This window comes from Struthio camelus, chromosome 1, assembly GCF_040807025.1.
Source record: "Struthio camelus isolate bStrCam1 chromosome 1, bStrCam1.hap1, whole genome shotgun sequence".
NCBI classification, from domain to species: domain Eukaryota; kingdom Metazoa; phylum Chordata; class Aves; order Struthioniformes; family Struthionidae; genus Struthio; species Struthio camelus.
The window spans coordinates 128490338-128511416 of NC_090942.1; positions in this window are offsets into that span (position 1 = coordinate 128490338).

Genomic DNA, 21079 nt, shown 5'->3' on the forward strand with positions numbered 1-21079 from the left:
GCGCAAGGCGCCTTTTTAAACTGTTCTGCAAACGCCTCTGCGTCTGAACAACCAATAGACAAGCTAGAGCCCTTGGCAAAAGCGATGTGACAGTAAATAACCTGGCAGTTTGCAGAGCTATCGTAACGGTGAGAAAAACCTCCACGTTCCTTATTTAATATCCAGATCCTGCCTGGCGGTGCGGTGGAGTACAACGCGCCGGCAGTAACTTTCCATGACCACGACGGCACCGCCGCCGGCTGTTGTCCCCGTGCGGGCCGCCACGCGGCGGGGGGAGAGCAGAGGCGTTTCCCCTCCCCGGCCAGCTCCACGGGGCTCGTCGCCCGCCCCATCGACCCGGCCGCCTTGTCCCTGCGAGGCAGGTGACGGTAAAACGAGGCGGCGAGCCGCGCGCTCTCCCCATCAACGGCCGTTCGGTCGATGCTCGGCAGTCCCCCTGCCATTGAGGGTGCCGGCGGCCCGTCCTTTAGCGAGCAGGGTGGCCCGAAAGGACGGGAGACGCCGCCGGCTAGGGCGCGCTGGCTCATGAGCGCGCCGGGCTGCGTATCGCGAATTATTTATGCCGCGGTGGCTGCTGCAGGGACCGCAGCCGTGCGGGGGGCTGGGCAGGGGAAGCACGGAGCCGAGCTTTCCCCCCGTCCCCGAGGGCACAGGTTGCTGTCGGCTTCATCCCAGGGCTGACGTGGAACAAGCCAAAACCCCCAAACCACAGTGAGCTTGGAGGGTGCCGGAGGCATCCAGATGCAACCCAGATGCACCGACGGCACTTGTGTGTGGGGGGGAGGGTTTCAGGGCGGGGGGGGGACATCCCGCACTGGGTCCTCTCCTCCTCCTCCTCCTCTCCTTCTCCTGGCACGGCTGTAGCTGATACCCGGGCACAACGGGCGCTGCCGTCTGAAAGAGCCACGCGCTCTTCGGTATCCTGAAATAAACTGGTGGGGGGGATTGTTTTTCACTGCAGTGTAACAGGCCATAAAAATTGCCGCTGGGGGAAAATTCAGACGAAGCTCGCCCGCCCTGTCGTGTGGGCGTGTGGAAGATCACAACCCCGGTCCGAGCTGGGGCTCTGGTACATACCGGTACCCCTCCCTTTCCAGCGTACATGTCACCGGAGTTCAGCCCCCAGCTGCGTTACCCCTGCCTCCGGTGCAGACCAGGTCCTGATGGAAGCGGGACAAAGCCACCGAACCGCCATTTCCCACGGGCCCTCTCTGCATACCCCACATATTTCCATTAGGGCCTCTGAAACCCTTACCAGCTCCCTGCGGGCTCAGCGTGCACATATCAGCTTATCCCACGCTGCCTAAGTGACCGCGATGCTCCCCACGCGCTCTCCAGAGGCTGCTTAGAAACACCTTTTTTCCCCCCCCATCTCATCTGATCAAAGGCAGGAAAGAGGACGGACGCCCAGCACAGTGCCCCAGCTCTCTGTTTACTCTCGGGTTTCCAGGGTTTAGCAGCAAAATGAGCTCCCTAGTGCCTGCAGATCACGTGTCATTTGAGCCACGGGGACAAAGCGTGCTGACCACAGCCTGATTAGAAATTTTCGATTAAAATGACTTTTCCATGAGACAATGATGTGAGCTCATCAGAGCTGATGATTTTTTTTTCCCCAGGAGCAAAGCAGCTCCTATAACGTTTTGCAGAGAAAAGGATGGAATTTCTACTTAAAGCCAGAGTTTGGAGGAAGATAGAGTACCAACCCTGACTGGCCAGGAGCCAAACGATTAGGACAAGGAAAGGCTCAGTATAAGTCCTTTAGCTGAGCAGAGCTTGCATTTGAACCTGGCTCTCCGATGCAGTAAGTGGGTGCCTTAAGCTCGCTTAAGATTGCAAAGTTGTCCTGAAACATCTAATTCTCCTAGACTGTGAATGTGGGATGGGGAGGCAAAACAGAGCGGAAAACTTCCCAAAAGCAAAAGCAAAAAACCCAAACATAGAGATAAACTGGAAGCTGTCATTGGACAGGGAAATTTCCCAATTACAGTCCTGCTCTCAGCTGTCCCTACTCCGAACCAGTTCCCTAACCCTCCAGGGGTATCTCCAAAGTTTCCTTTTCTCCTCCTCTTTCTTTGAATACACACATTGCATTCAAAGTACTTTACATACAAACTGCATAGAAACTTTCCGTCAGACCTTATAGGCTTTGTACTGTACATATAAAAGTATCCACAGCAAAGTGGAGATTTTTACAAAAATTCCCTCTTTGCGTGAGCCGTGAAACCAAACTGTGTTCTGCCTCGATGCTCACAAATGGCACAAAAATTAAGATTTTTGTTTTAATATAATCTTAAACGTTGGTCCCAGTTAAGCATGTGCCCAAGTCCCATTGAAGTTAAGTGCATCATTTCTTTGCTGAACAGGGAAGGATGCTGAATCAGGATTCCAGACTGTAAAATTACCCAATTGCCTTCAAAATTTCTAGAAGAAAAAAGTAGTGTGCAATGAAAGCAATCACAAAATGCATTCGGTATTCAAAGGGTATAAGTGAGTGCAGGGCTTATAATTAAATCCTTATCTACGGAGTCGCTACTGAGTGACTGTACATTCTGGGTAATTTTTAATGGCCTGAAACTCAAAAACCGGCATAACCAATTTTTTTCTTTTTTTACACAAGGCACAGCTAGTTAGCTATAATCCTGCAACAAATCCATTACTGCCAAACAAGCCCCTGGTCCTGCAAGCATCAATGTCCTTACTTTTAATTATCAAGCTTACCAAGGGTAGCCACAGCAGAAGTTGCAGCCGTTAATACAGAGCAGCTTGCAACAGTGGCGCTCAAACAAAAATAAGGATCAGGCTGAGTGTGTGGTGGAGGCGCAACCCTCCTCTTCTATCCTGTGGCTGCTCCTGCCCAGGGCCTGGGAGAAAGCCCGTGGCCAGGTGAGGTATGTGACACTAGTGGTGACATTAGCTACAATCAGCTATTGAGAGGGCAAAAACTTCTTTCACCTTCCTTCCCTCTCAGCTGCTTCATTAAGCCATATTTCCTTTCAAATATCTTATCAACACTTTTTACCTCTGTGAAAATCTTGGCAATGTAGTAACAGCAGTTTAGTAAACAAAGTTGCACATTAAAGAAATGATGTACAGGGTAAAGTTTCAAATCTGGGAAAATTATTTTTTAAAAGCCTGGTAATTTAAAAGACAACTTGTCCAATTTTATCCAACCTTTTGGGAAAACTCTCCTTAGTCCTTGAGTCCAGTCGTGTTGTGGAAATACGGCTTAAAATGGAAAGTGTATGTGGGCTTACTGGAGAGATACTATTGTCTCTCCAGAAAGTACAGTTAGATAGAGGACAAGCTCTTCTCTGGTATAATCTTCTGTAATAATTTGTTCTTTAAAAATATATAATGTCACAATTACAGAAGTGAACCTGAGGCCTTTCCTACAAAAAAAGTTTGCACAGCTTTAGCTGCAAATAAGTTTTATAAAAAGCCTTTAAAAGTAGGTCAAAACATAGCAGGGCCGCTCTTTGTTGACCAGGTTTCCCTCTGTCTTACCCACTTGGATGAGGACATCAGTTCAACTAGATGAATGTAAAGTTTTGCCGTATCCGGGCAGATTTATTCAAGCTATCCCATCAGGCTGGTCTTAAGCAGCAGCAGCAACTGTTCTAGTTGCCCTTTTGTAGCGCCAGTAGGTGAATGCAACACATCTATCAAATCAGCAGCGGCAGCCAAATGAGAAAGGAGAACGTAGGACTGGAAAGCTGTTATTCCAGGGGAATGACACAGACAAGCAAAAATATATCGGCTACGTATAGAAAGGGTCCGCCAGCTTTCCACGTCTCGCTCTCGCCTCCTTCACCGCCCTTGGCCATGCAGGGCTGGGGCTGGTGCTTTTCATGGTCTGGACCTTTCTGTCCTGCTCCTCTGGGGAAGGTCAGTGCCGCTCCTGGCCTTAAACACCAGCCTAGCCCTCACGCAGGCATTACTTACAGTAATAGGCTAAAATATGACTAAGCCCTTGCATAAGGCCACGGCGACAGAGAGACAGGGGCAGGTGGGATACTTGTCTCAGGAGCTGGTGGCTGGTGTCTCATCACACACTCTCCCCTTGGCCCGTCGCATACTTGCCAAGCCTTCTGCTTATACCGTTGTAGGACTTTGGGGATGTGATGTTTGAGCTTGTATTTCACAACCCTGGGCTTTTTTTTTTTTCCTGATTTTGCCTATCTGTAGATTTTATTGGCTTCTGTGTGCTGGTTGCTAAGTAGTTCCCATTCACGCTCCCTTCTGCTTGCCCTTAACTTACTGCGGATCTCTCCGTATTTCCCCATCTTTTAATTACATTAATATCTGTTACACTCAAAAAAAAAAAAAAGTAAGTCAGTCAAGAATGGGCAAAGGCCGGTCAGCAAGGCCAGGCCTGCATCTTTTGGCTTTATCTTAATCCCTCCTTCCAGCTTTTTCAAGCAGACACCCTTGGGTCCTTTCCTTCTCTTGAGAAAAGCCCAGGCATCTCTTGAACTCACTCATGCACTTTGCTTCAACCATCTCCCCCAGTAACTTATTCCATATGTTTACTTGGCTTCGCATTCTGCCATAATTCCTTGTTTACTCCCAGCTTCTGAACCCTTAGATCATATCACTGAGTCTTTTTGTTGACTTAATTGGATCATCAGCCTCACTTTAAAACTTCCCTAGACAATTTTGCTCCCCTCTCTTGGGCTTCCACCCCAGCCCGAGCCCAAACTCTGGTGGAAAACATATTTCAACACTGAATGCATAAATAGATTATGCAAGTTAAATGTAAGAAATCTTAAAGCTGATAACCACAGGTGCACTAAGTGCTGAATCCCCAGCGTGGCGGCAATTCATCAACGTGAAACAAATGCCGCTTTCTAACTCCATGTAATAAGAAACTGCCTGCCCCTGCAGCCATGTGAACAGCGAATGCTCTCCTCATGGTCCCCTCCTGCCCCGCTGCCTCCGAAAGGCTGACGTCCAGCACGGCAAGGTTAAAAAAGGGCTGCTCGCGCTCGCTCAGAGGAGAGTCGTTTCAAAGGGCTGGCGGAGGCGACGCTGGCTCTCCTCCAGGACGCGGGATCAGCCAAGGGGCAGCGCGGACCCTCGTGCCCAGCGCAGCAGGCTGGGCGGGCGCAGCGCCTGCCCGGGAGGCACAAGCCGGCCGTGGAGCTGATCACCAGCTGGGGCACGTCTGTGTGTGCCTGCGCCCCTGCCCCCAGGACACTGCAATATTTCAAACCCACGCTGGAGAGTCTTGTTCCATGGAAAATACGCGACGGGCGTTTTCACGGAGCTGTGGCACTTGCACAGGGATTACACAGCCGTAACGCTAATAAAGGCCATAAACTAGCAAGGGGGGACAGTGGCAGAAGAGCAACTTAAAGCGCTGTCTTGTTGTGCTGTTTCATACATGGCACGACCTGCTTTAGGAAGGAAAGCACAGCAGCTAGAGGTCGTTTTCACTCTTGCGAGAAAATACTGAGAGCCCTACCTAGGTTTACCAACCCTTGAAATCCCAATTGCAACATCACGCTATTGAAATGCTTGCTTGCTGCAATAACATACTGCATGACATGACAGCTTCGAACGTGGCCTGGAAGAGTGTAACTCGCCGCCCTCGCTGTGAGCTGAAGCTCAGGGGCTGAAATTCCTGTCCCCCAGCCATGCATGTCTCTAAGCCTCGAGAGGAGAAAGCACTCGTCCACCCCTCTGCTCAAACAAAACCTTCCTTGTAGATATGCATGTGTGCCCTCGAGCCTTTTGCAGGCCGCTGCCAGCTGTAGGACCTGCTCAGATCACACTACGGCTTTGTTCGACACACTGCGGAGGAGCTGCTCCCTCCTCCGACAGTCCCGCAGGTTGGCTGGTGGGTTTGAAACCCTTACAGCTCTCCACTCCCTGCGCCCAAGCTGAAATGCTGCCTGCTGTTCCTGCAGGGTCCTGCTGGGAAGGGACTGCCCCCGCATCCCAGCACTGCCTCCAGGCAGCAGTCAGTTCTCCTCCAGCTGGACATCTGCTGGTCTCCTTGTGTGGACACATCAGCGTGGTGACAGCCACCACCATGCTACAGTTTTGTACTTCCTGTCACTTCATGGCTTTGGATAGCAAAGAGCTTAGGTACAAAGCCTCCCACTTTATTGAATGCACGATTTTACTGCGCTATTAATCCCTCTGCCGCCTGCAGAAACAACAGGGCTAAGATGGTGCCTCTGTGCTTAGTAACCGTACACACCCCCAACAGCCTCCTCCCGCGAACAGAGCCCAGTCGTTCTGGTATGTCATCTATATGCTAAAAAGCAACGCCATGTCGCCTGAGCTCTGGGCGCGACCAGGGTACAGCACTAGGATGAAAAATATGGAGCAGTTACGTAATCAGGACAGAAATAATTAGATAGATGAAATCCTAACAGAAATAATCCATCTTTTGAAATGAACTGACAGCTTGAGAAATTTAGAAATCTTCATCAAACTATTACGAGCCCGAAGCGTACATGTGCTTTGTTTTATAGGTTCTTAACACATACTGGACATGCAAGTATAATTAAGGGTTTGCATTCCATCTTTTTGATATTGGAGTTGGACATTGGAGACCACAATAAATAATCCGTAAATGAACCTTCAAAAATGAATAGTCTATCAATTGAAAGAAAATGGCAGTTGGCACATAAATTACTTATCTCCTTAATGTTGTCCCCTTTTCATGCTGGAGAACAGGATTAAAAACAGAAAAAAGAGAGTTAATACACACCTACCACGTTATTATCTTAGCTAGCTTTCATTAACTCCCTGCATAATAGGAAAGTAACAGGAGTAGAAAATTATTTCAGCTGATCACAGGCTAGAAGAATAGAAAATGTTTTCTTTCATTTAAGAAAGTGGCACTAAAATGTTAATTGTCACTACGCGGCAGGTTTGCGTGAAGATACGTGCTCTGCTCTATCGTGAAGATGCACGACTGCTCTTTCTGCCTGCCGCAGCAAGTGCCTCTCCGTGTGCACAGGAGCTGCTGGGCTGTGCCGGAGCAGGCAGTGCGCGTGCAGTGGCCGAATGCAGAAGTTTCACCGCGCGGGTCCTCGCAGCCCACACTCCCAAACACAGCTGTTTGCTTTTAGCTTGACTTTTAAACAATTTTCAGCTAAGTCCCATCCTCAGCGTGCCAGCAAAGAAACGCTTGAGAAGGCGCTATCATCTCACACCTTCACGAGGAGAGGAAATGTGTTTTCCCTTATTTTTAAGCTTGCGGTTTGCTAAGCATACTTCAGACTTGTTCGGTAACACCCGCTAGCCGCACTGGAACGACGTAGCTGGTTTACTGGGAGCCAGAAGCTGCTGCCAGGCCAGCTTCAGCCCACGGACGCTTACGCGACTCAGGCTGCCAGAGCCCTACTCCTGCTGGTGGGCTGAGAGACAGCCTCCTTGGCCACGCATGTAGCTCGCCATCCCCCATTTGCAGCAGCCAGCTCCTCAGGTGATATTGAACTTAGAGGTCCTTTTATCAGAGGTGCAAGAGGGAGAGAGAAACAAGTGTACTGACAAAGCAGACAGGAAAACCGCTCTCCATAAGTGCATGCAACAAGATGCGCGAAAATCAGTGCAGAGAGGCTTCCTGTGTGTAAGAGTCACATCCAGACCCCTGCCTGTCCAAACAGCTGCAGCAGACAGGCCGACACATTTTTCAAAATCTTGGCCTGCCTGGGAAGACCTTGATCCTCAAGGATCAGGCCCTCTACAGCCCTTGCTGTGAATATTGCAGGAACCTGTTCTCCACGCCACACCACGTTCCTTGAAGCAATGGAGATGAGGCGAAACTTGCAGCAATTTCCTTTTTTTTTTTTTTTTAGCAGTTGGGTCCAGCCCCTGAAATGTCTGTCTAGTTAGAAAAGAGCACAGAACTCGGCAGACTCATTTTTACACGAGCTGGCACACAGGAGCGGCACCCAGCCCCACCTCCACAGGCCAAGGAGTCCCCATCTGCAGCAAACTCACCTCTCGTGTCTTGCTTAGGCAATCATCTGTCTTACCTGCTTTTTGTAATGTTGGGAGAAGTCTGCCCCCATGGTAACGGTTCTGCCAGACGGACAAACACGCACCCATAACGCTGGAGGAGACGCCTCAAAGTTTTTGCTGTTATCAAATCCTTCTGCTTCTCTCACTGTTTAACTCTTCAAACGCTGACATTTCCATGTTTCAACGACGTCTGGAGTTGGCAGACTGAACCAAATTTGCTGTAAACAAGCAGTCCTATTGGTGACTGTTTGATCTACTCCATTCAATGCACAGGAACCTGTGCATATGCTAGCTATACCTTTTAATAGCTATCTCAAGGCATCATTAACTGTTCCTTATGGGACTGTTGAATTTTTGCATCCTGGTGTTTTTTTACATAGTTAAGCTCTTTTCACTTCATTATTTCAACAAACTCATTTGTATGTATGATGGCTTTAAGGACTGTGTATCAATACCAGTCTTTTACCTTTTACCCATTTCGTTTTTAACCCCTGTCAATGACTGACTGGAAGTTATGGCCACATGAAAACTGGTTTCCAGACTGATTTGAAAAAATAAGGCAACCTCTGCCTGACGAATGCTGCAGACCCCCTTCAGGGCAACAGTGGGTGAATAAGTTGAACAGGTCTGGAGTCATCCTCAGCCTTTTTTGGAAGAGTGACCTTCAGGTGAAGGCCAGCACCTACACATGCAGCTCCTTCCTACTGTGTAACTCCAGTGGTTTTCTGAAGTAGGACCTGTCTTGAAGTTTCTCAGCCAGGTTCCTTATCATTGCTAAAGATAACTCCAGCGCATCAGGTTCCCAAAGACAGGGTCTGAGGGCTTCGAGATGTCCTGACGGGAGCAAGCAGGCAGAACACCACCATCCCTAGCAGCACCCGTGCTGCATGGCCAACGCAGCGTCGGTGTGTGAGAGAGGAAACATGGCAGAAGCCACGTTGAGGATGATGAACCAGCTGCTGTCTTTGCGTATTTGTCTTCCTCCTCTGACATGTCTGGGAGGAGAGATCTTGCTGCTTATGTGAGTGCAGGTGCTAGCAGAATCCTCCAACTGGAGATGCCTTCACAGGAAGCCTTTCCAGGGCGCCAGCAGCCAAGCACACGCTGGAAACCTGCCATTCCAGGGACCGTGGACTTCTCGTTTAGAAAGTGATTTCAGTTCCCGTTTAAGATACGTGGTTACCACAATGGACAAAGCTGATCTTAAATCAGGGCATGGTGGCTATTGGCGAGCTCATTTACGGAGCCCAAGAAAATGAGCTCCGAGCAGGGGCTCTGATGCTAAGGAGGTGATACGAGCGCTCTTCTGGGGGCTGGAGCGAACACAGACAGCCATTCAGACCTTAAAAATGCAAATCTTTGGGCTATAAATTTACTACTCTACCCAAAGCAGTTGTTAGTTTTCCGTATTTATTTATGATTCATTACAATCTGGGTTTTTATAGATCTTCTACTTTAAGTTTTACGTTTAATTGAATGAGAGTCATGGTATCTTTCTGCATGTGTTTATGTGGTTTTCATTAACTACTGTGCAATCTAAGAAAGATCTTTGTTAACCAAAAATAAGGAATGTTTGTTAATGTTTAATGGAAACAATAACAATAAAATTACACAACGATAATTAAAACCACCCCAACCGTAAAAGCTCTTTCTTAATGAATCATATTAAGAGAGGGTTCAAGCATGTATTTATGATCTAGGTTGTGATTTATGGGCTAAATCCTGCCCTCATACGCCTGCATGAGGCTTTCACTGATTTCCATGGGGGGAAGCACGTGCAGCGGAAGAAGGCAGATTTTGGATGCGTGCTCGTTGAGTGCTGCCAGAAGAGAACATTATTTTACACTGACATGGTATATGTAGAACTAAAACGTAACCCTCCTCCCCCCGCACCGTCATTAAAAATAGAGAGACTATGAAGCATGACGCTGCTGTGTATCCTCACGCTCTCCTGGTAACCAGTTGTTGGGCGCGTTCCAACCGACGGCCCCAACTCCCAGCAGTGATTTATCACTAATTGTCATAATGGGCCTAGCACTGCAAGCAGCTTGCAAAGGAAACAATAGCTAACATCGGCAAAAACACTTTCGCAGGCAGCTTGCGAGGCCCAGCCTATTGCATGGTGTTAAATGCTCAAGAATTTGGTTCTCGTTTACGCTAAAATTTCTCTGTGCCGCGCCGGGAGCAGAAAGAGGCCTCAGAGTGGACATGGTCCTAATCTGCTTTCCTTCTGGGTCTCCTTACTTTTCCCGCGTGGACTAAATGGGACTTAGGGCGACTGAGAATCAGACCCACAACATTTCTGATTTGTGCGGAAGCGTCAAGAAAGACAAGCCCATATTTTTGCAAGTAATAAGACATGATTAATGAGTTAATGATTAAGTTAATGATTTTTAATTAGTCAGATATAGATTTTTTCATCTGGGTAATTTTAGGGCACAAGTTGATAGATCTGCAAATAAAATCACCAGGCACAGCTACTTTGGAGGTATTAACAGAAAAGGGCCATCTGTGGAAGCGTAGCCCATCTCCATCTCTTCCACAGTGAGTAGAGTTGCAGTCTTACGTAACAGATCCCTGACGGCTGCACCTTACTGCCGCAACCTCAAACTTGAAGGAGAATTTAATCTTAAAAGTATGCAAGTAGTAAGAGAGGTGTTAGTTCGAGACAGGCTCTGGGCGTCTGCAAGATTTCTTCGCCTCTGCCCGACCGTGTAGGACCCCTCTGTGTCCCTGGTTGTCGGCCTGGCTGTGTCCCCGCTCGGCCCAGCAACAGCCAGCGGCACCTCCTCAAGTATTTTGCAAAGCAAGACCTGGGCAGAACTGCAAAGCAAAAGGGTGGGGGAGGCTGCAGACCACGCTGCTGGTACTTGTTTGTCTGCGTTGCCAACACAACTCAGAGGCTCATTTTTTAAAAAATGGAGCCCCCTAATGTCTATTTAAACCAGTAAAAATATACATCCCTGTCCGGCTTCAGAACAGAGCCCTGGCCCTGCAGAAAGCTCCTCTTAGCTTGCTCAGTTAGAAAATACGAAGCAAGCACCCTCCTTTGGCCGCACAATAGTGACTGCTCCTATTATCCCTGGCCTCCCAATTATCTCTGAGAATCTTTTGCTTAATGAAGTTTCTCTCCCTCCCTTTCCCAGCTCCCCAGACTGGTGGAGGCTTGTAGAACCAATTTAGCAAAATGTTAGAAAGAATAAAATGCAACCACTTTTTTGTTTCTTTCTTTTGCCATTTAGTCTGCAGCTCCCTGCTCTGTTCTCAGCTGTGTCCTTCAGAAGTGAGCAGATCAGAGCAGGGAAATGCATATATTGTGGGTGTCGGGAGATGTGAATCATGAAAATGGAGACAATTCCTTCGCCTTGATCACAGTTTGCCCACTTTTTCATTAAAAGGGAGCCTTAAACAAAACCCTCAGATCTGAACACCTCCAAAATTGGGAATCAGATCTAGATTTTAACTGTAATTCTGCCACCACCTATGACAGTAATGGGTCAAGCCAGACTTTGAAGGTGAGCCATTCCCTAATGGTGCCCTGTCAAAAATCCAGTGTAGATCAGGTTGGGACTGCGGTGTCTCAGGACCAGCTTCTAAAATTACAGCATTTACCTGGCCTTCTTTTTTTTTTTTTTTCACATCACCTTCACATCCTCTTTTCTGCTTTTTCCTCCCTTCTGTGATCACCACTTTATTTTGCCTTCTTTTTTGACTTTAACAGGATGTCCAAATACTCCTTCCATTGCCTTTTCCTGTAGATTTTTCCTTTCCAGGTCACACCTCATTGTAATAAGTGCCACCTATGTTTTTAAAAGTACGCTCATAATTAAGGGTGAAAAAAAAGTCTACTTACCTTTTTTTGTAATATGTGCCACATGTAGCATTGCTGCAGTTAGTTTATCATGTTGGCAGTGTGGTATCTCTTATTGAACACAACATTTTTCAAGAAGAGAGGAAAAAGACTCTTCATCTTAACACTCTCCTCCCCCATCTGACATTCCTAGGAAGGATTTGAGCTTCCAAAAGCTTCTGCTAAGATGTAGATTTCCCTAGTTTAAAATAAATGATTAGCAATCCACAGGCATGCACTATTATTGGCTCCATGAACTAGCCCTACAGAGGGACGCACACGGCAATGTCTGAGAAGAGGTTTGTGTAGCCTGAGCATCTGAGCCCACGTGAGATTGGAAAATTGGGATGTAAGTTTCCTGAAATGTTATGAAAAGTTACTAAAAAAAAAAAATTGGAGAAGGATTATTTGGAATAAGTCAGCAGCAATGAGCATCAGTGGACAATTGGGTTTCCAGCTGAACGTTTTTCACCAAAAGTGTCATATTCTCAGTGAAAATGCAGAGTTCTGCCTGGCTGTCCCTTGTTCTTGCTGGGATGGGCAGGCAAAGCATGGGGGTGGGAGCTCCGATTAATTCCCCTTGTGAGGATTTCTTAATTTAAGTACTTTAGGGTTATTTTGGGGAAGGAGGAGAACTGAAAATTGCACTAAAAAATTACAGCTGGGTGTCAGGTCTTGCTCTGCCATCCCCTAGGAAATGTTCATATTTTTCAAGCGAACCAGCCAGGTGGGGCTTTATCTGACAGCAGACTCTGAGCCTTAGACCTGGAGAATGAAATAAAGAGGCCGAGCCACCAGCCAGCTCTTCACATGCCTCAGGCATAGGACAACACAAAAGCAGCCCTGGAAAGTCAGAAACTGCAGTATAAGACAGAGTTACCCTGCCAGGGCAATCCTCGCTGCTGTTATTCCAATCACGGCAAAGGTGTGCTCAGGTGAGAGCATTAAGAATTATAATTTTAAAGGGATTTTTGAAAGCGTAAGGAACCTAGCCCAACACAAATGCGTTTATATTCCAGCTCATTCCAAACTTATAACACTTGCAGACGCTGTCTTTTGGCACACTGCATCTGCAGGTGCCTTTTGGAAAGCAGTGTTTGGGACCTGGCAGCCAAACTGAGTAAGCAATCCAACATCTGGGCTGTCTGCAACCAGGTCCTGCTTCAGTTCCTGAGCCTGAAGGTACAAACGCCGGGCTGCTAAAGCAAGGCAACACTCCCAGGCTTCGTTTTTGCCCATCCTGGCTCCAGTTCTGGAGTGGAAATCACATCAGTAGCTGAAAGCTGGAATGATAGCAAGTGGAATATAGCTGCTGGCTGCCAGCCGAGACCTCTGTCACCCCCAAAAGCGTGGTACCCAGAGAGCACCTGCCACTCTACGGAGCCAAAGGCTGCTCCTGCCAGAGGAGGCAAAGTCCTCTAGGGGGTCTGTGCTTCCAAAATTTAGGAGGAATCCTAGTTTAGGGGAAAAACACATTGGAAGAGGAGGGAGGGGAAAACACCAGTCTGAAAAGCAATCCTTTATGAGAGCATTTCCCGCTCTGATGGCCCCAGAGCTCAGCACCGTGCAAGCGCTCAGCTTCCCTGCGGGGTGGAGCAGAGGCAGGGAAATCAATTTGGCTAGAGCCAGAGGTGAGCGCAAATCTATCCAGGCCAGGCAGCCTCTTCCCTTCCATATACTGTGAAGGGTATTTTCCTCCTTTTCCTGCCACGTCGTCGAGTCTGTCTCCTGATTTCAATGCTCTGTGCTTCCTGTTTTGATTCCTTATCATGCATCTTTCCAGCTTGCTTGCTGCATTCGCCTCTCTGCGCCCGGATTTAAGGAGCCTCTGTTCACTGCGTGTTGTCGCTCTGGCTGACAGGAACAAATGACTGATGTCCGCTCAATGGATAGCTACTCAATATTTCTTTTTATCCCTGCTGACCGCTGGGCCCCTGCCCTAGTCCACTGTCCCCACCCCATACTGGAATCACTCATTTCCTCATGGGTTACGCTAGGTTGATCATTACGTTAGTTCCCAAACATTTCACTAACAGTCAGGAATTTAGCCCCACTGGGATTATTGCCTCTCTTGTGAAAGGGCTGAGTACAGCAGAGAGAGATAAGCCAAAACTGTGGAAAATCTTGTCTCTAATTTGGGGTGGCCAATTTAAATGCTTAGTTTTCCCTTGTGTTTAGTACTTTATATATCCAGATTAGAGCTCCGGTGCTTCCTGCCACAGCACTGAGTGCAGACTGAACTCCTTATACTGCAGATTGGATACTCCAAAAACCAAGAGTTCATAGGCCAGATCCTGGCCACCTGTACGGATTTTGAGTTAAGCCATTTTGGTAGCACCCACTATGAACTCTGTGGCAGTGGGGGATACAAATCAGGGCATCAGACCTCTTGACTTAGTCCTATGACCATGACATCTCTTCCTGCCATCCTCACTACTGATTTCCGTTTTGGGCACTGGAGGATGCGGTAGTCCCGATCACAGCAGCTTAATCCTCTGCATAAGCCCTCCTGCCTCCCTCAACACTGCCCATTTTGAGCATCAGAGGATGACATCTGTTTCCCAGCAGCTTTTAAGTTTGTTTTCCTGCTGTTGTGTAATGACAGCAGCATTTTATGAGAGCAGAAATGGACATGTGTCCAGTTTTGGACCAAAACCTGTCTTTTAGAAGTGCCTGTGCGTAATCTTTTGTGGTTTGACTGTTGGCCCAGTCAAGGAGATTCAAACTAAGGTCTCTCTCCTCTCTCAGTTTCCTCCCTCTGGCCTCTCTGAAACAAGCCAAGGGAGGACTTGAATGTGAGCCAGCCACCAGTGAGGCTGAGGGTACTTCTACCAGGCCACAGTGCCCAAACAAGTCTGGTTTCCCTTTCCTGCTTTACTCTGTAGCATAACCCAGAAATGAAGCCTACATCTGTATTGCTAAATAAAAGAGTGTCAGGGTTGATTCCTGTCCTGAAGACAAGGGGCACTAAGTAGGCTGTGCCTTAGCACCTCCTGTAAAGCAAAGTGGTTGTCTCTAAATGGTATGGCCTTGGATCCTCTCTGGGCCCACAGGAACAAGCCTCTTTGGTCCTAAAATGTAACTTTGACCCTTTGCACATTTTTTTGAGTTTAAGGCAGATGAAGCAACATGATGGCTGTGTTGCAGCCCAGCAGAGCTGAATTTTATGGTATGGAAACGTACGGCATAGTCTGAGGTGTAACTAAAAGGCTAACGGGGTGGCTGAAGGTGCAACGTTTGGTGGGGCAGTGGTGGAGCTACACTGCGGCAGGAGGAGCCCAGCCTGGTGTGGTGTTAGTCAGACTGCCTTTTGGCAGTAACCCCTGGACCACTCTTGGTCCCTGCTCCTCTTTTGGGACCAATCAGTATGCTCTGGATTGTGCCAGGGCAGTGCTTCAGAGAGCGTTAGCTGATACGGCCCAAATCAGAGCCAAGGAGCAGAGGAAATATTCAGCAGTGAGGTTCTCTGGCGCCCCACGCTCACTCCCTGGCTGTTTGGCGCTTGCACCCGATGAGACCAAACCCAACGGCAGACATCATTTAACGACAACATTCCCTTTGGCATCCATGGGGTGTTCCAGGGTGCTTTTTTGCAGTTGCACTCTTAGCAGCTTTTGAAAAGCAAAAGGGAGAAACCCCTCCACAGACACAATCAGAAGGAAGGTTCTCAACCTTTAAATGGTGCTTTGGCCCAGCAACGCTTTTGGCAGTGATCTCCACCAGCTGGGCTAATGGTATATCTGGTAGTGGTAGCAAACCACTCTCCTCCAGGAGAATCAGCATGTAGGAGGATGGGAGAAATGCACGTTGCCAGGTTCAGAAGAGGACCATGTCCTCTTAATAGTGGTTACGGACCTCTCTACCTTAGGTGGATTTCTGGGTCTTCCATCCCCAATTGTCCCTAGTCCCTGCGTTCGCATCCTTCATCATCTGTTCCCCACGCAGCCTTTGCCTCGTCTGTCTACTCACGCTGGGCACTTCCCATTTCCACCCAGGCACTGCCAGGAGAGGCACTGCGGGCCCCGTCTCCCCCTCTCTGTGCTTCTCTCGCTGGCATCCAGCTGCAGGGAAAGTCTCACTCTGTCGCTGCTGCCTTGGGACTCACTGAGGCACAGCAGCCTGGATGGGCAGAGAAAGCCACGGCCGCTTTCCTCGGGCCCTACTGGGACAGGAATGAAGGTCGCCCTTCGGCGGGTTGCAGCAGACTCAGGTTTGGGTGGATTTGGACAAGGCCAGCAAAAGGCAGGATGCCGGTTCTTTTTTTCCTGGCAAATGCTGAGGTCCGTGGTCCAGAGCCTGAAAATACTCAAAAGAAGCACTGTCAGGATGTTTTTAACATAGACAAAACTGAAGTATTTTCTTTCAGCTTCATTCTGAAAGCCAGCTGAATCATTTTTTACTGAACCGCTTCCCTAAATATTCAGTCAGAGATGCGGGAAACTTCAGGACAAATAGGTAAAAAGAAAAGCGTGCAAGGACTCTGCTGTATAATACACTACGTTAAAGAGGTTTAAGTGCAGACATGCCTGCCTATTCTGGCTCTACGATACACCTCTAACCCTTGCTTTTGTATAGTCTGTGCGTCCTTGACCAATACAGTCAACCTCTGGATGAAATGTCATTATCTCTGGCACAGAGAAGACACTTCACAGGCTTGTTGACACTTGGTCATTTGTGTAGCACTCCGAGGATGAAAAGTGTTACCCAGGTGTTATACATTATTGTTAAGTAGGAGAGTTTCTTATTTTTGGTACCATGTATTATAGTCACACAGGTGCAAGGGTCCACATTGTTTATATTAGAGATAGGTTAGAATAAGGGTAGTCTTCAACTTTCTATCAGCTATTTTTAATTCAAAACCAGATCTGGAACTGAGGTTCAGCCTTTGCTCTTTAATTATCCAATTAGTAAAATTGAGACCAAAACAGCTGGACTTAGGAACAGTTAAGTTTCAGATCATATGAAATTCTACATCTCAAGCCCACGTTTAACATGCTGATACTTTTTCTCCTTGCTTTTACTCTATGTAAGTGATTTTCTTTCTGTTTGCAGAAACAAAGTGTATATTCTTTTTTGTATACGACAACATGGTTTACCTGGTTTAAACATCTAATCTTCATTCCACGAAACAAAAAGGAAAAAGAAGCTGCTTGAAGGTATTAAAATGATGGGAGCAAGATTCAGTGCAATACAAAGCAGATTAGATTAAGCAAACTGTTGAAAATGTATTCTTCTGGTTAATTTTATCTGCAAAATTGTCCTAAAGACTAATATTGTCAATTCTCATTTGGCTCTATAGGACACTCCGTGAATCCAGATCCATCCTTTTTTGGCAGGCCTTTTTATCACCAGTAGTACGGTGACATCTAAGCATCAAGAAGATGGGCCAGTCCGAGCATAGAAAATTGATTTGAACAGCACCCTCCCCCCTTGGCTGACTGCAGATAAACAGTTTGGCTAATATGCTGCTTCTGACCTCTCTGAGGCTGTATTTGAATATGATCTAATACGGCAGCTGCTTCATGGAAACTGGTGGAAGTAAAACAGTCCCTGAGAAGTTTTGCTTTTCTCTTGCATTTTTAAAAGGTGAGGCAGAAGATTAAAAAAAAATAGACATGCAACCACAAGTGTCTTACACGTGAAGGGCTATGTGCTGTTTGCTGCTTAATGATGTTTTTTTTAACACTGAAATTGAGGGAGATTAGTTTGCATTGGGCATAAAGCCGCAAGCACACAATTAAGCCATCTTGGCTCTTTTTTTCTCCGAAAGCTTTCTTTACAAAGCATCTGAGTAACTGATATTCTTGAGACATTTAGATACAATTTGATAGCAATGGTGTTCACCATATTCCTCCCTTCTACCTACCACCTTCTGGGATGAAAACGCCTTCATTTCCCCCATCAGGCTGGGAGCTGAATGAACCAAAGTGAACCAAACCCTGCCTGTGAGCACTCTGCCATCAGCCACCTTTTAAAGCAGGGGCAGCAGAAGTGCTCGAGATCTGAACATCTCTCACCGCCAGGTCCCGGGCTGCCAGAGGGCCATCCCCGCAAAGCGCCTGCTGTGTCTCGGAGGCAACGCTCCGCACGGCCGTGCCTCCCGGGGCATGGCAAGGGGCAGCCCCTGCTTCTTGTCCTGCCCCTTAGCCCCTGTCCCTAGCCCTGGGGAAAATCCCTGGGCACATGGCGCAGTGTTGCAGCTAGGGCAGGCATGCTTCGGCGGTGCGGCAGGCCAGCCACGGATGCAGCCTTGGTGTTGAAAGAGTTAGCTCGTTCCCTGCAAAAACAGTGAGAGTTTCCATCTGCTTCAGGCCTTAGTCTGCTTTTGGATGAGGGAGTGATTGAGCGCAGGGGGAGCCAGGAAATATGAAAAACACAGGGCCCTCTGCTCGGTTTTCTCTTCTTTTCTTCCCATTTGGCGATCAGGGACGGGAGTGCTCCTGCCATTCATCTTCCCCTCCCGTTCGCTTCCAGGGCTGCTGCGCGCTGCGCAGCTTCTTCCAGCACTGTCATCCCCGCAGCATCCGAGCGCCTTCCAGTCGGGCATTACGCGAACTGACTAACATCTGTCACACGTGGCTCATTCTTTCCCTCAATCAGCCTCAATCAGCTTTTCTGCAGGCAGCACTTCCTATCTGCAAATAGCAGCCGTCACGGGGTCTGACAGGACGGATTCACTCTCCTCTGCTCTTCCTTTCCTAGCTGTATTCTGGTTTTCTCTTATTTCATTTCATTGCCTTTTGTTTTCTTCCTGCTCACCATCACCACCGCTTATTTGCCTTTGCCTTCTTCTCCCATAAATCTTCTTTCCTCCCTTTATTTATCTTCTTCTCAATCCATTTCTTATCTCTCTCTCATTTCCCTCGATGACCTCCTTTCTTCCCCGCCTTCCCCTTTGCTTCCATCCCTATCCCCCCTGGCTGCCCGCCCATCACCCCAAAATGATCCAGCTGAGTTACAGCACCTCCTGCCACGAGTGAGGAAGAACTAAACCTGCTCAAGTCCTTGCACCTGCTGCACTGGGGCAGGAACAGCGCAGCCTGCTAGACCTGGCCAGGCACTTTCAAACCAAAGGCCAGTGGGTGGACCCATGCCCTGGGCTTTACCTGGGGTCTCGGGAGCGGTCCTTGGTTGGGATGCCGGGGCCAGTTTGTACGCCTGGCACTGTAACATGCCGGTGGTGGCTTTTGATGAGTGGCTGTGTCCTTAGTGCTGTGTTTATTGTGCACGGCAATACACAGAGACAGTACTCCTCACTTCTTGGGCTCAGCGTTTGAGGACATATTACTTTTAGGATAAGAGGAATGAATCCCCGAGGGCAGAGCACAAATTCCAAACTCTTCTCTAGCTGTGACCAGAATAACACCATTGGTGGCTGAATTAGGAGCTAACTCAAGCCTAAACTTGACCTCCTGTTCCAACCAAAGCAGCCCCCTAACTGTCTTTCCCTGCGTTTGAGACAGAAAACTGCTTCTGAATTAAACATGAACGTGGAGGTGCCCTCTCGGGTCATCAAGTTCAATCCCTTGCTATGGGCAGACAAGGTTCCATATAATCCCTTTCGCAAACTTACTGAGCTGGATCTTAAAAATAGTGAGTTATTATCCTTCCCCTGCAAGCCAGTTGGTACTTCAGAATTTAGCTAGGTGAGAAAGGAGCACAAGATACATTTTTTTTTTCCAATCGAGTTTTCAGTAATAAGGAAGAAAATTTAGGAGAAATATTCTGCCCTCACTGAGCAGTCAGGAAAGTTTGGATGTGAGGTATGGATCATTTTCTTTATAAAAGAAATAGGCATATAGGGAATTACTTATTTGGAGGTAATCTGTAGCGTTTTTCTCCAATATTACCTTAGACAGAAAAATAGGAAGAGAGAGCCCATTTACCGGCAGATGTTTTAACAAGAGTGTTGCATGAATAGCTTGCTCGTTTAGCAGACACTTTCAGCCCCACACCTGTTCAGCTTCAATCTGGTTCGTAGCATCTTAGAGCTAGCTGCTATTTTTGCAGAATTAGGTTTGCCCACTTGTGCTGACGTTAACCAACAGTCAGCGGAGAGGAGACAGTTTTAAAAAGTCAAAAAAGCCAAAAAAGCTTCATTTCAAATCGTCTTGTTTCAAAACTCACCTATATTTCTTTCTTTAGAAGATTTAAAAAAAAAAAAGACAGGTCTGCCTTGAGGCTCGAGAGTTACGTTCCTGGTGCCGCCAGGGCCCTCCGCACCTCGCTGAGGCTCCGCTCCTGGCAGCTGGTCTCCTGCAGGCCCTGGGCCAGCTGCGTAGGAATAAGCAGTAAAGCTGTGTGCTGACCCTACGTTTTGACACCTACCTTGCTGCCATCCCACCAACCCACCAGCTAGGAAGTGTGGGAGTGACAGGGGGTGGCGCGGTAAAAGTGCCATTATCTGCCACCCGTCCCGACCCCGGCGCCCTCGGCGCCAATGCTGAATTCAGGGTGCTGCGCTGGGCAGCCCAGATACCGTCTCTGTGGAGAGGTTCCTTCCTGCCACGCAGAGGACTCACGTTATTAAACAGATAAGATTTGTATTTGTTGTCACTCTGTCATCTCGACAAGAGTGCAGGGTAGTCGGGGCGAGGGGCTGCTTTGCTGTTAGAAGCAAGGCGATCCTCCCTTGTGCATTAAGGCTGAACCTGAAAAGGTCTGTGCGGCCCTTTCACAGAAACCGTCACACGAGAATATTTCTCGGCGTGTCGGGGGGGAAAGGCACGCTTGCTGCACCGGCTCCCTAGCAAAGTGCTAGCAATACGAAAAGCCCAAGCCTGTGAAGAGACACGGGACGCCACTGATCTTCGGCTTCCCAGGAAACTGGGCATCGATGTTGCCACAGCCTGATCTTTCTCACAGCACTTTTATAAAACCGTGTAAATCCTCTGCTATGATGAAGTTTCACTGCCGTACATGGAAGCCGGGGAGGGAAGAGTTGGGCTTAGCCCATTGAATTATGTTGCTGGCTCCATGCTCTTGGCATGACGGGCAAGGCACACGCTCTTATGTGCGGTTCCCCTCCTCAGCAGAAGAAAGGATCATCAGAAAAGGAAATCAGTGTTAATCCAGCCAGCATGCTCAATGGCTGGCATGGGTACACTTCTGTCCTTCATACTGTCAGCTTGCGGTAATATCACACCCTTGCAGAGGGTGTTGCTCTGGGGCGTTGGTGTAGAAAGAGCCAACCAAACTCTATTTATCAGCTTTGCCTTCTCAAAAGCCTAGCTGACACAGCACTGGATT